At 40.9% G+C, this 15,364-nt stretch overlaps 1 protein-coding gene across 1 annotated transcript in view; it reads right to left on the bottom strand.

The window, feature by feature from the left end:
* LOC126236593 (X-linked interleukin-1 receptor accessory protein-like 2) overlaps nucleotides 1-15,364 on the bottom strand; it is a 133,834-nt gene that overhangs the window by 105,224 nt on the left and 13,246 nt on the right. The gene's annotated exons all lie outside the window — the stretch shown is intronic.

Here is a 15,364-nt window from a genome sequence, read left to right as displayed (position 1 = left end):
GAACCTCAAAGTTTTTATTTCTTCTCCATGGATTTGAATACCTACTCCGAATTTTTCTTTTGTTTCCTTTATTACTTGCTCAATATACAGATTGAATAACATCGGGGAGAGGCTACAACCCTGTCTCACTCCCTTCCCAACCACTGCTTCCCTTTCATACCCCTCGACTCTTATAACTGCCATCTGGTTTCTGTACAAATTGTAAATAGCCTTTCGCTCTCTGTATTTTATCCCTGCCATCTTTAGAATTTGAAAGAGAGTATTCCAGTCAACATTGTCAAAAGCTTTCTCTAAGTCTACAAATGGTAGAAACGTAGGTTTGCCTTTACTTAATCTTTCTTCTAAGATAAGTCGTAGGGTCAGTATTGCCTCACGTGTTCCAACATTTCTACGGAATCCAAACTGATCTTCCCCGAGGTCCGCTTCTATCAGTTTCTCCATTCGTCTGTAAATAATTCGCGTTAGTATTTTGCAGCTGTGACTTATTAAACTGATAGTTCGGTAATTTTCACTTCTGTCAACACCTGCTTTCTTTGGGATTGGGATTATTATATTCTTCTTGAAGTCTGAGGGTATTTCGCCTGTCTTGTACATCTTGCTCACCAGATGGTAGAGTTTTGTCAGGAATGGCTCTCCCAAGGTTGTCAGTAGTTCTAATGGAATGTTGTCTACTCCGGGGGCCTTGTTTCGACTCAGGTCTTTCAGTGCTCTGTCAAACTCTTCACGCAGTATCTTATCTCCCATTTCATCTTCATCTACATCCTCTTCCATTTCCATAATATTGTCCTCAAGTACATCGCCCTTGTATAGGCCCTCTATATACTCCTTCCACCTTTCTGCTTTCCCTTGTTTGCTTAGAACTGGGTTTCCAGCAGAGCCCTTGATATTCATACAAGTGGTTCTCCTTTCTCCAAAGGTCTCTTTAATTTTCCTGTAGGCAGTATCTATCTTACCCCTAGTGAGATAAGCCTCTACATCCTTACATTTGTCCTCTAGCCATCCCTGCTTAGCCATTTTGTACTTCCTGTCAATATCATTTTTGAGGCGTTTGTATTCCTTTTTGCCTGCTTCATTTACTGCATTTTTATATTTTCTCCTTTCATCAATTAAATTCAATATTTCTTCTGTTACCCAAGGGTTTCTACTAGCCCTCGTCTTTTTACCTATTTGATCCTCTGCTGCCTTCACTATTTCATCCCTCAAAGCTACCCATTCTTCTTCTACTGTATTTCTTTCCCCCATTCCTGTCAACTGTTCCCTGATACTCTCCCTGAAACTCTGTACAATCTCTGGTTCTTTCAGTTTATCCAGGTCCCATCTCCTTAAATTCCCACCTTTTTGCAGTTTCTTCAGTTTTAATCTACGGTTCATAACCAATAGATTGTGGTCAGAGTCCACATCTGCCCCTGGAAATGTCTTACAATTTAAAACCTGGTTCCTAAATCTATGTCTTACCATTATATAATCTATCTGATACCTTTTAGTATCTCCAGGGTTCTTCCATGTGTACAGCCTTCTTTTATGATTCTTAAACCAAGTGTTAGCTATGATTAAGTTATGCTCTGCGCAAAATTCTACCAGGCGGCTTCCTCTTTCATTTCATAGCCCCAATCCATATTCACCTACTGTGTTTCCTTCTCTCCCTTTTCCTACTGATGAATTCCAGTCACCCATGACTATTAAATTTTCGTCTCCCTTCACTACCTGAATAATTTCTTTTATCTCATCATACATTTCATCAATTTCTTCGCCATCTGCAGAGATAGTTGGCATATAAACTTGTACTACTGTAGTAGGTGTGGGCTTCGTATCTATCTTGGCCACAATAATGCGTTCACTATGCTGTTTGTAGTAGCTTACCCGTACACCTATTTTTTTATTCATTATTAAACCTACTCCTGCATTACCCCTATTTGATTTTGTATTTATAACCCTGTACTCACCTGACCAGAAGTCCTGTTCCTCCTGCCACCGAACTTCACTAATTCCCACTATATCTAACTTTAACATATGCATTTCCCTTTTTAAATTTTCTAACCTGCCTGCGCGATTAAGGGATCTGACATTCCATGCTCCGATCCGTAGAACGCCAGTTTTCTTTCTCCTGATAACAACGTCCTCTTGAGTAGTCCCCGCCCAGAGATACGAATGGGGGACTGTTTTACCTCCGGAATATTTTACCCAAGAGGACACCATCATCATTTAATCATACATTAAAGCTGCATGCCCTCGGGAAAAATTACGGCTGTAGTTTCCCCTTGCTTTCAGCTGTTCGCGGTACCAGAACAGCAAGGCCATTTTGGTTAATGTTACAAGGCCAGATCAGTCAATCATCCAGACTGTTGCCCATGCAACTACTGAAAAGGCTGCTGCCCCTCTTCAGGAACCACACGTTTGTCTGGCCTCTCAACAGATACCCCTCCGTTGTGGTTGCACCTACAGTACGGCTATCTGTATCGTTAAGGCACGCAAGCCTCCCCACCAACGGCAAGGTCCATGGTTCATGGGGCGGGGGAATCTAAATATATTAACAATAATGGGAATATTGTACTTTTATATCTTTTCAATTAGATGGACAGCAGATGGTGTTATGTGTGAAATCAGTAAGTTATATAAATGCTTGGCATAAGATAGTTGATAAAAACAGCAGAAGAGTAGTGGAAGACAAAAAACTGCTGCTTCTTTTTTAACTAGCTGTACAAATAAACTATCTGATCAAAAGTGTCTGAACTCCCTTAAGTACTGTGGAATTGGCCACTAGGTGTCACAAGAAGCGGGCCTGCCAGTATGAAAAGAGGTGGGGAGTATTGTGTAGTCAGCAGAGAAGCAATTACAGCAATATAGGTAGGTCAGGACTAATCATTTGATGTCACTTTATAAATAAATCCATCAGGGACATTTCAACATCTCAGGCAAAATAGACTGTTGGTGATGTGGTTGTGAAGTGGAAATGCGAAGGACTAACCACAATTAAATCAAAACCAGGCAGATCTCACGAGTAGTGGGGCACTGGGGGTACAAGAACAAATAATTTATTCAAAATGGTGGCTGGGTTTTCAGCACCCCTATGACATTATACCACCTCGACCCACTGGAAATGGCAGGAAATTTTGGCTTGAAATACGACAGTTAGGCTACCTTCAGTAACCTCCATCCCTCTCCCCACCTCAATGATTTCACCCACCCCCCACCCCTCCTATGATGTCACCCCTGGAAACGGTGGGAAACGATCAGTCGATGTCCAGCTGCCAGAGAGGACAGTTAGGGTACAGCACTTTATTTATTTTGGTGAAAAATGGCAATTCTACGCTGGGGAGGAATGTAGGGTATTTAAATTAGACTAATGCAGAGACATGTGTTCGTCTCGAAGTGGACTGACTCATCTAGTTCACACTACATCCACCAGAAGGCGCTATTGGCTTCTCCTCTTTTCCCCAACCCCTCCCCCCACTCCTATGATGTCACCCACCCCGACACTGCGACCCCTCCGCTGGAAATGGCGGGAAACGGTCAGTCAGTGCTGTGCTGCAGGAGAGGACAGTTAGGTTAGTGTCCTTTATTTACTTTTGGTGGGAATTTGAAGTAAAGATTGTTCTTAATTACATATCTATATGCACAGTGCCTTACTTCGCAATATGGCTCAAAACTGATAAGTCACAGAAATAATATATAGTTTTTGACATTGACTATAGATCTGACCTCTATGACATAGAGGTTAGAGAGCTGTATCACAGGAAGGATTTTGTCAATGAAAATGATCGAAGAGTCTGTTATTTACGAACGCAGAGGACCACTGGCTACATGCCACACACACACACACACACACACACACACACACACACACACACATGCACACACATAAACACAGGTGTTGTGAAAGAATACTATTGTTCTAGACCAATGACCGTTTCTGTTTGATCTCATCCATCTATGTACATGAGGCTGAGTGCACCTATATGTGTTTGGATCCTGCAGAATGGACCATGTCACTCTTGTGAATTCGTAACAGGACTCCACGTGGTATCCCACAAGGCAGTTGAGGCTACCCTCACCGGCCGCTGCCGATCTGTAGGAGCACTTAGGAATGATTTTTGAGTGAACTCCGTCGTCAAATTCATGTGGACTATTTTATACAACAATACAGCATTCCCGCCAATTTTTTCGAAAGTGGTATTGTGAACATCAGTCACATGATACTAAATCCAACAAACGATGGATAATAAAAGTTTCTGGCGGAAACAGGTATGAATGTATCAGCAGTGAAAAGCGACAGAGAATAACTTTGACCAGTCTAACACACTACCTGAAGCGATGCAGAGAAATTGTTCTGGAAAACCTTAAGCTGAAACAACACTCATTTATCGTGTAACACTAAATCTGGCGAACGGGCAAACACACAGGAGAGCATGTTTCAGTGCTAAAGGTTTCCAGCAGGTATAGGTAAGAGGGAGGAATAGATGCATCAGCAGTGAGAAGCATCAGAGTAGCTGTGACAACATAGTATTTATCGTACATGAGCCTGATCTTGCTTAGCTGAGGACCACCTTCAGACAGCGCCAGAACATCCAGAACATATGAAAGCACATTGCTGTTGTTTCAGGGAGGTCAGCCTTTCCAAGAAATACGTTTAATCGTTTTTAGGAAGCGTCCTATTCTTGAGTCTTTTGTCCAAGTGTGACTGATTTCTGTAGACCAAAAACAGAAGATTCTTTTTCAACTGACGGGGCTGTAGTGAGATAAGTTGTTACAAGTCTCTCTCTCTCTCTCTCTCTCTCCGTCTGGAAGGGAGAGCTCCTGAAGCCTCTTGATCGACTGTGAGGCAATTTCCCGTCTTTATTTGGCTGAGAGAACATCGACTGTCATGTGTTGTTTGCATCGAGATGGTGAAACACCGATGAAGAGATATTTTCTGGTTCTCTACACATTAGAAACACACACGATGATAGGTACTAAAACCATAGTTTACTTTGTAACGTACTAGCATTATCCAGACTCTGTTATACCATTGATATCGGTACTCGTAAACAAAATACGAATGGAACTGCCAGTTTCCTCTAATTTAGAGTTTTCACGTAAAAATATTTGCAGACACGGTAAGTTTCTAGTTACTCGATGGTTTGCAGCACGTCGCACGCTATAGTTTCGGCTCCCTAAATATATGACCTCCACTCTCCAGCTTTAGAATTATACTGTGCAGGTGATCAGTAGCATACTCCTCTGCGGTTGACATCGAGAGAACCCGCATAAATAGTGTGATATTACAGCAAACCATATGAAAGAACACGAAATTATGGAAATTTTTATATGGTACTCGATGATTTCAGTACAAAAGTCTCTCAATACCATCGTGTTTTGGCATGTAAATTAGGATATTGCAGTTGATATCGGTTTCAAGATCAGTAAATTAATGACGAAGCATTTCTCGTCAACAGAGCTTAGAAAGTAAATGTTTTTGTAATCCCAGAGTCTGGAGATGGTCGCAACTCGTTGCAAAAACCATGGCAGCTAACGGGCCAGACTGGAAGCAGTAATGTTAGCAGATACGTTTGTGTCGGACGAACCAGACCAGCCTTCGTACACAAGTTCGGAGAGTGGTTACTGTCCGCAGAGGGTGCCCCAGTCACAGAGTTTAACTGTCAGTGCAATATGACTGCTGTATTTTTTTTTTCGATCTGTACAAAAATAGTTTTCCGCTGATATTCTCGTAATTTGTCCATCTGTAGAAAGTGGTGGACAGCGCTCCCACACCATCAGCAGCATTTTGGCCGCTAAATTCAGTAAGAACCAATCAGGCTACTCCATTTAAAGAGCGTTCCATGATGTCGGTGAATCTCAAGGCATCGTTTGTGAGGGGTATAGGAGTGTCTACAGATTGGTTAGAACAAAATAGGGGCAGAAAAAGGCATCTGTGGAAAGTTCCATGACGTTAGAGAGTCACAAGACATCTTTTGTGGGGGAGGAGGGGGGGAGATATGTGTCTCTACAGACTGGTTCGAACAAGACAGGAGCAGAACAAGAGATATACAGAAAGTTCCGTTACATCAGAGAGTCACATAACATCTTCTTTGTATGACCGATCAGAGGCATGTCAAAGGAGATCAGCCTCCTTTAGTTTAGATGGGTGGCATGCTGTCCCTCACCCATCATTGTGGATTTAGAGCATCTCCAAACCACCAGTTGTAGTGAATCGAAAATTCACCGAAAATTCCAGCCATTATTCTTGTCTGTAGGACAGTGCTTCGAATTCTATGAGAATATTTTAGACATCCAATCTCTTGTGTGTCTTCTTTTTTTTTTTCACGATCTGTTGTGCGTTTCGAAATATGTCATGAAACTTCAGATATGTGTTTATTCTGATTTTCCCGTCTATGCTTAGACACCAGTGTGGTTTTCCAATTGTAGAGCTGTGCTTCGAAATGTGAGGAAAATAAAAAATAAATGCCTTAACATCTCTGACGCAGCAGCAAATATAAACTAAGCGTACCCAGCATTTCAGGAAAGTGATGAACATAACAGTAGCACATTTAACCGACCTTACAAGAACTTTATCCGTAACGACAGTATGATACAGCATGAGATCCTCAGAAAATAATAATTGCATTATATCAACAAAAGGCAATTGCAGTTAATCTCGTGTACCCGAAAACTAACGAAACAATCTGTACCAATATATGGACAGTGGCATGAAACAAACAAGTTAAAGAGACACGCATTTTGGAGACGAAGCGAGCAGGTGACTAATCATAAAACTCCCATTAGCAATAGAACGGCGAGCTTCATCATAGAAGGGGATAAGGCCAGAACAAAACATTATTCCTTTTAGTGTAAATAAGGCCAGGACCGAGGGTAAGTGGTTGCACGTCATTAACAGGGCTATGCCGCTACCCAGAAAAAAATGAAAATGTTTATTCACCTCTAGCGAGATGGTGATTGGCTGAAGCCATGCTTGGCGATGAGGACGCGACACGATGGGGAGATCCCATTTTATAGAAGAATTTCGAGACCTAAAAATTACGGCTCTCTCTCTCTCTCTATCTCACTTGCCTTGCGGCAGACCACACAAGTGTGTGAAAATAAGTGTAGGCATTGAGAATTTGCTTTCTGTGGAGAGAGGATGATACGCTTCATGTATCATGGCGACATATAGCAAAGTGGTAGTTAAATATTCCTGTGGGAAGTTTTGCGGGCAAAGGAATTGTGCACATCGCTCCAACCCATAGCAAATGAGCAATAGCCACTATTTCGACTAGGGAAAGATTAGTGTTCTACAGAAAGCAGAAAAGTTGCGATTGAGTGAATTCAATCAAGGCCAGAGTAGGGAACTAGCATTTCAGATCCAACATGGAGAGTATGCTGTAGCAGATGCCGCTTGGTAAAGCACCACCACGCATTAGGCCACAGTAAATGTTGAGTCTAGACTTTGCTCACTCCAACTTGCATATACTTTGACTATTGAATATAAAAAAAAAAAAATGGTTCAAATGGCTCTGAGCACTATGGGACTCAACTTCTGTGGTCATAAGTCCCCTAGAACTTAGAACTACTTAAACCTAACTAACCTAAGGACAGCACACAACACCCAGCCATCACGAGGCAGAGAAAATCCCTGACCCCGCCGGGAATCGAACCCGGGAACCCGGGCGTGGGAAGCGAGAACGCTACCGCACGACCACGAGATGCGGGCGAATATCAAAAGCTAGGTTACTAACCTACCTTCCCATTGAGTACATGAGAACGTTTTCATTGGTTCAAAAATTAAATTTTTTCTCCAACTTGGTGCATTGAGCAGCTACGACGACGTAGATTTAAATGAGCTGATGCGATTTTCAACATCTATTCTTTCCTGTGATAAAAAATTTTCATGTGTAGAAATAACGATTTCAATAATTGTCATTTCAATATGTCCAGCAATTAAATATTTTGTTATTGACTATCAAAAGTAATTGAACATGATTGTTGTTCATCACTTGACCCCTGAAAGCAACAGTTGATGAATTATATGTAGAATAAAAAAGAGAATAGCTGTATTGTCTGTTTAGAATAGACGCCAAGCTTTCACTTTTATTATTTCATGCATTCTAGGTACTTGACAGGAGCATTTCTAACGATTTTTGTTGTGACTGGAACCTAATATTAGCTGCCTTATAGGGTCAGGGTCATATTTATGTAGAAAGCCTGTTTGACACCCTGGGCTTGAGAAGACAGTTCAGAGGTCTTGTCTATTTGCGCGCTGAGTGGTAAGCTAAGTTTGCACACATTAATACACTCACTGTGCAGATACAAAGGTCGGACGTATGATAAATTGGCGACCCTGCTAGGATGCGAAATTACAGCATTCTGATAGATTGAGGGTTTGTTTTTGATAGTTAGAAAACACATAATCCTCCCAAAGAATTAGCTGACGCAAATTGGAGCAAAAAAAATGTAAATGTAAATCTGACTCAACTGTGTAGTAAGTGTAGATAGAATTGTATTCATTTATTTCTTATTTGCTGGTGCTCAAGAAGAACGTCACATCTTTTAATTGAGTTGTGTTGTGTTCTGACGCAACTCCAGCAACCAAAAGGCTATATAAAAAACGAGGAAACGGATTCAAAAATTGATTATAGGACCGTGGATGATACTTTGGGGTAGAATCAAGTCTTATGATCAGATGTTAACGCATAGTCAGGTTTGGAAAATTCGCGAACAGCAACTCATAGTGGAACGCTCAAAAATCACAGAAAATAATCGATTAAGACAAAGAGAAGCCATGGAAGATCTTGATAGGATCGAGTTTGGACACGCAACAGGTAGATCAGCGAGAACAACACGAGACAGAACACGTGGAAATTTCAAATGAGACCGAAAATACAACACATGATGTTCACCGTAGTCCAAAGAATGGACATGAGAACGGCGTTGCTAATGAATCAGACGCTGAGTCTATAGATAATGATTTACAGTATATTGAACCAAACGTAATCATATTGAATCAGTCAGGCTTGCAATTGCATGAAAGAACTAGTGTTAGTGCTCCTACGCCGTGTTTGGAAGTGAATGAAACAGTCCACGAAAAACAAGATAGGGAACGGTTGCGTCAGATGGCAACTGGCGCAGATAGTGTAGATGAAAACGCCAACATATCTGGAATGTTGCAGCGTTTATTACAAAACTCTCAAGAATCAGAAGAGCGTATAGAGGGGCGCATAACACATCAAAAACCACAGTTTCAAGAATGAGAAAATCGTATAGAAGGGCGCATAGCACTAGGGCAAAATGAATTAGAAGGGCACATAACATTGGGGTGAAAGAAACTAACAAGGAAATACAAAAAACGCGCGATAACATTGAGGGCTAATTAGATCAAATACGAACTGAAGCTAAGGAAGCGCAAATCACGCTTCAAACGCTCGTTTCAGGGCACAAACAATTGAGAACAGACATTGACACTGTCCAAAGAGACATAGTTACGTTGCTTGAAGATACGCAACGAAGTGTCAAAAGGGTTAAACAACAGGTCGAAGCTTTTTCCATCAAAGCGATGACGAAGGCGAAACATGTTATTGCTGAGACGACGTCTCACAAAAGAAATGCAGTACTAAAGAATTTCGATGCTCGTATTTTTAAAAATACAAGAGAAAAACGAATACCAATTTCAACGGCTGAGAGCGGAAGTTTTACGTTCGATCGAAAGTCGTGGTGACGTTGAAAGCGTTAGGGAGGAGTCGCAGACGACGACAGAATCCACTTTAGTGTCGGTAGATACTACTGTGAATACTGCAAAATCTACAGTTGCCGATAATACGACAGAAAGGGTACGCGAAATTACGTGTGACGTAAGACGGAAAGGCACATGTGAATGCCAGTCCGAAACCGCAAACCGCGAACGGGAAATTACTCCAAACCAGCGGGTGCCACAACATCATGGTAGCCGTAGGGAACAGTTTGGATTGCGACCACTTGTTTAAGAAAGAATAACAGGTAAATCTGAAATACAAGAGCGTGCAGCAAGGTTCAGTACGTCAAGCACAAAAGTGTGACATACGCTGATCAAAACATAGTGACGCGTTACGCAACGCCACAACCTGTAGGACGAATACCGACGGATTACAGTACGGAGTCCAACGAGCCAGAATTGCTTACACGCCAAGATACAGAGCCGGCAGAGGGCGCTATGCACGCATATTGCGCAATGAGACCTGCAAGTGATTCTACTGCACAAATGTCACAGAACGAACCAAGTTATACACTTTTGCGTAGATTTGACGCAAGCCAAGGACAGAATTCGACTTCAAAACCCAGTAGGTACATCACAGAGAGAAATGAGAGGTTTTGATGATAACCACTTTCTTAGAGTGCAGAAATACCAGCTTTGTAAGGAAGATGCAAATATTCTCCATCCTCGCACATTTATTGACCAATTTAAAGTACGAATACCGACACTTTGGCCATTGAAACATAAGTTAGATTTTTTTTTTGCGCACATATGGAGGGAGGTGTTGCTGAAACTATGCAGAAGATAGCAGAAACTTGCGATTCGTATGATTCGTTTAGAGCTGCCTTTATAGCAAGATATTGCTCTCGAAAATTCGCGTGAGAAAACAGCAGTCAAATTCTTTGAGAATATGGCTAAAAGGAACCAATACTTAGATAACCCATATAGCGACGGAGAATTGATTCAAATATGCAAAACGATACTACCAATGAAGTACCAACAAGCCTTGATAGGACGTGGGGGTGATAATGTAGAAACTTTCAAAAGGTGTTTTGAGAGAAGTAGAATTCATGTGTGAAAACGACGCTCAAAGACGTCGCGATTCAGGACAGAGAATTCTGAAAGAACATGTAATAGTAAAGAGAATTACAATAATGGTAGCGATGGTAGGCCAGTATTGGGATTGAATTTTGGACGAAATGGGAATAATTACGGAAACGGGAGTAGTGGAAACACTAGAGCACAGCTTAATGGATATGGTTGTAATAGTGGTTGGAACAGGAGGAATATAGACGAAAACAGGAATGGAAACTGGAGAACTCGGGATAACCGACAGACTGACTTTAATCAGCGATCTACAAGTCCATGGAGAGAAAGCAGATGAGGAGGTGGTGCGAGAACGCAGACATAGGCAAATACTTTGGGTAAATACCGGAGAAACGAACCACAGATGGAGGTTGAATTACGACCACCAAATCCTGGGAAGCGTGCGGATTGACTGACGTTAGGTACTGCAGGAGTTCAAGCAGATAACACACTTTCTGCAGAAAGGGATGACAAGGCGTCCTCTGCAATAAATACGTTAAGGTGTGGCGTACAAGAGTCGGAACTGGGAACGGGAACGACAGAAAGATCATAAAAGGTATCCGCACAGATACTACAAATAGGGAGGAAGTCACAACTGAAGTGTTGGGACGAGATAGGCTGGGTTGACACTGACGATGTGGATGAACTCCCAGCATTACCTAGTAATGAATATGACGAAGCATTAATGTATATAGTGCAGATGTTTTATTCTGCACAGACGAAAAATGATTTTCAGCAGGGTAATACATATCCTACTGTAACCTGTGACTCTACAATTGATCAAGGCGATAGTATTAACCGACGAAATACGGCTAATACAGGTCATAAAAAAAGGAGGAAGTACAGATAAGTACACCTGATCAAAAGTTCGACATGCTGCAGGATCTACTAAAATCCTTCCACAAAACTTTCGAAGAAAAGCAGAATGAGTCTGAGGCATTGTTGATTGCGGGATTCGAACAAAATCAGGAAGAACAAGTCGATAATGGAGAGGAAAATGACAGGGAAAATATCCAGTCTGGATCGAAAAACGAACCAGATAATAAAGTATGTGAACAGTCTGATAAATCAGATTCAGATGTATACAATTTTGCCACATAGAGGATATGGTACGGCAGTATTACCGAGACTATGTAATCATCACACCAGACACAGAAAACAGCATCGTAATAAATGACGACACAGCTGAAAATTTGAATCTGCAACTCTCAGTGGCACATAACAAATATGATAACGAGTTGAATCAGGGTCCAAGTACAGACAGATACACTTAACGTAGAATCTGACTCCCCAGAATCTAAGAGTGAAGTACATTCACACTTACAGTATACTTGCCAGGCTCTAAAATCCAAATTAAACCCGATTACACAAATGTGTGACGAGGAAACAAATTTAAAGGAAGTAGCAAGGTGTGAAAATGAGGCTTTAAAATCTAGATTGGTTACTTTAGAAGCTGACCTAGAAGCAGCGAGACTAAATAAAGTTGGACAATTTAAAAAAGGGAAGTACTTCTCCCCAAACTCTCGATAAAGAGCATCAAATGTTAATGGAAAATGATGCAGCTATGGATGTCCATAAACATCCAGTTGTGACAGAACAAAAACACATACATTGGTTAAATTATGAAGTAACTGAGGACATATCAATGAAGGAAGTCGAAGGTGAGAGTACTTTAGAGATAAGCCCGATACTTCGTGTAGCAGTCGTTAACGCAAAAGTTGATAGTGGGAGTGTGTTAACGGTGATATCAGAGCCGTTGTTCAATCGTTGCAATTGCGATAATGACTTATTAGTGTTAAAAACACGAAGGTGAAAGTACATGGACTAATTATGGGATGTTCGTCGAACGTCACAAGAAAGAGGAAAGTTGCATTTGACTGCCAGGGTCATGCAATAGAAACGCATTTTGTCATAGTACCAAAGATATCAGTCGATATGATTATCAGAGCTGACTCCCTCAATCAATATAAAACTGTATTGGATATGGGGCAGAGGAAGTGTCACCTTAGGAGAAACCACCTTGAAATTCGAGGAAAACCTGAGACATGAAGAAATGTGTGGAAATTATACACAGTTACAAATGCAAGTAGATGGAGATGTTGCTTGTGAATAATCCGCGATATCTATTGACGAACGAACCAGTGCCTATGGATTTGGGAATAGCTGAAGACGTTTATACAGAGATAAAAAAAAATACGAAGTCTAGAGGGGTTAACAGGTCAGCAAAGTTTGGAATTAGATACAATACTACACAAGCATGCGTTTTTATTGAACTGAAACCTGGATCAATTAAAGATCTACGATACAGATTAGAGGTTAACAATAAGCCTTTCAGAGTAGCTCCGTATAACATCCCATTGAGTTACCGATGTGCTGTATTCTTGTAGTTAAATAAGAGGAAACCAGATAGTGTCATTGACAGGTGCCATCAGCTTATAACAGCCCGTTATGTGTTGTGGAAGAAAAGGATGGAATGATACGTTTGGTGTTAGATTGCAGACAAATTAACACAATCATTGTTCCAGAAACAGATCATCCTGAGAGACTAGAAGACCTTCTCCAAAAAATTTCATAATGTAAAATTATTCTCAACTAGTTTTACGATGTAGCTTTTGGCAGATTGAATTAGCTCCTGAATGCAGGAAATATATTGCATTTACTGCTTTTGGAAGGTGTTATAGATTTAAAAGACTCCCCTTCGAACTGAACATTCATCTGGAACTTTTATTCGAGGTCTAGGAAGTATTCTACCTAAGGAGTTACAGGAGCGACTGACATGTTATGTGAATGTCATCCTCATAGCACAGCCATCGTGGGAAAAACATAATGAAATTCTGGATACCTTACTGAAAACACTTAAAGAACATGGGGTAGCGGTAAACTTGGAAAAATCGAAATTTGGAACACAATACATAGACTTCCTAGGACATGTCACATCTGCACAGGGAATGAAGCTGAACCCAGAAAAACTAGAGGCAATAAGAAATTTTGTAGCACCATATAACAGGAAGACACTCAGAGGCTTTCTGGGCCTCGTAACGCCTTTAAAAGGGTCATGTGTATAGACACTCTAGCTATACCTCGATTATGCATTTTAACCGGTAAAAACACTCCATGTATAAGGGATGATACTGCAGAACAAGAATTTCAGAAGTTGAAAAAGGCGTTAGCGGAAGCACCGATACTGTCACACCCAGATCTTACGGAAGATTTTTGTATGGCAATGGACAGCGCCAAGACTGGGTTAGGCGTAGTATTATTATAATGCTATGAACAAGATGGACAGATAACGCGTAAGACAATTGAATTTGCCAGTCGTGTGTTATCCAAAAGTGAGAGGAATTATTCCATTACAGAGCTGGAAGCTTTAGCGGTAGTCTGGAGTTTCCAAACGTTTAGGTAGTTTTTGTTTGGAAGGAAAACTATTGTATACACCGATCATAAAGCTCTCGAGATTTTACTCACACCAAAGCTGACACATGATAAGCTAGCAAGGTGGATTTTTATCTTGCAAGAGTATGATTTCTATGTGAAACATATCCCAGGACCGGCAAATACCTTAGCAGATTTTCTTTCCCGGTGTCCACAAGGTGCAACCCCAAGTAACACAAAGTTCGCTGCAGATGAAGACCAAATTTTTTTATATAGTACATTCCTTTTGAAAACTACATAACAACAGATTTCTCAAACATTTCAAACGAACAGAACAGAGACCCAGAGGTGTTAAGGATCAAACATAAATGGAAAGACAAAAACTCGGTTGACATTCGTCAGCATTATTTGCTAAAGAATGATGTACTGTTCTACAGATGAGACTCACGTACAAGTTTATGGACAGTATTGTTCCTGATGAACTCGTGAACAAATATATATGATACACTCACTTAAGTAATGGGCACTTTGGGGCGAGGAAATGTTTTATGAAACTTAAAGAGGCCGCACATTTCCCGAACATGGAAAGACGTATTTGGCAAGTATTCAAAGAAAAAAAAAATTAAGGATTGCCAACGTGCCAAACACGTTACTTTTCAGACTAGACCGCCATTGTCACCCATAATACCGAAAAAGCTAAAACATCTAGCAGCAACAGATTTGATGAGACCATTACCAAGGACAAGGAATGGGAATTTGTTTATCTTTGTAGTTTTAGAGTTAACATCAAAGTATGTCACTCCGACACCTTTCAAATGTACAACTGGTGTTACGATCAGTAAGGCACTACAATGTGATTCCCTCAAAATGTTTAGAAAGATTAATTTCAGATAATAGGCCCCAAATTCTTCTAAATCTTGGTTGGCGACTTTAAAAAGACATAAAATTAAACCCATCTTCATATCCAGGTACAAACCAAGCGCCAATTGTGCAGAACGAACGATGAAGGATATTGGGACATGGTGTCGTGTGTGCTGTAGTTCACAACATACCACATGGGATGCCAATTTACATCATTTACAGCATATTAATAACGAAATGTTGCACAGTACTACACGATTACCACCAGTCACAGTGCTCAAAAATAAAAGACCATTGGATAGGGTAAGAGACGTTGTACAGTTTCTGCCATCCAGAAGACTATCACAC

The sequence above is a fragment of the Schistocerca nitens genome, chromosome 2, assembly GCF_023898315.1.
Source record: "Schistocerca nitens isolate TAMUIC-IGC-003100 chromosome 2, iqSchNite1.1, whole genome shotgun sequence".
Lineage (NCBI taxonomy): Eukaryota > Metazoa > Arthropoda > Insecta > Orthoptera > Acrididae > Schistocerca > Schistocerca nitens.
The sequence above is the reverse complement of the archived record's forward strand: the minus strand, read 5'-3'. Positions and strand labels throughout refer to the sequence as shown.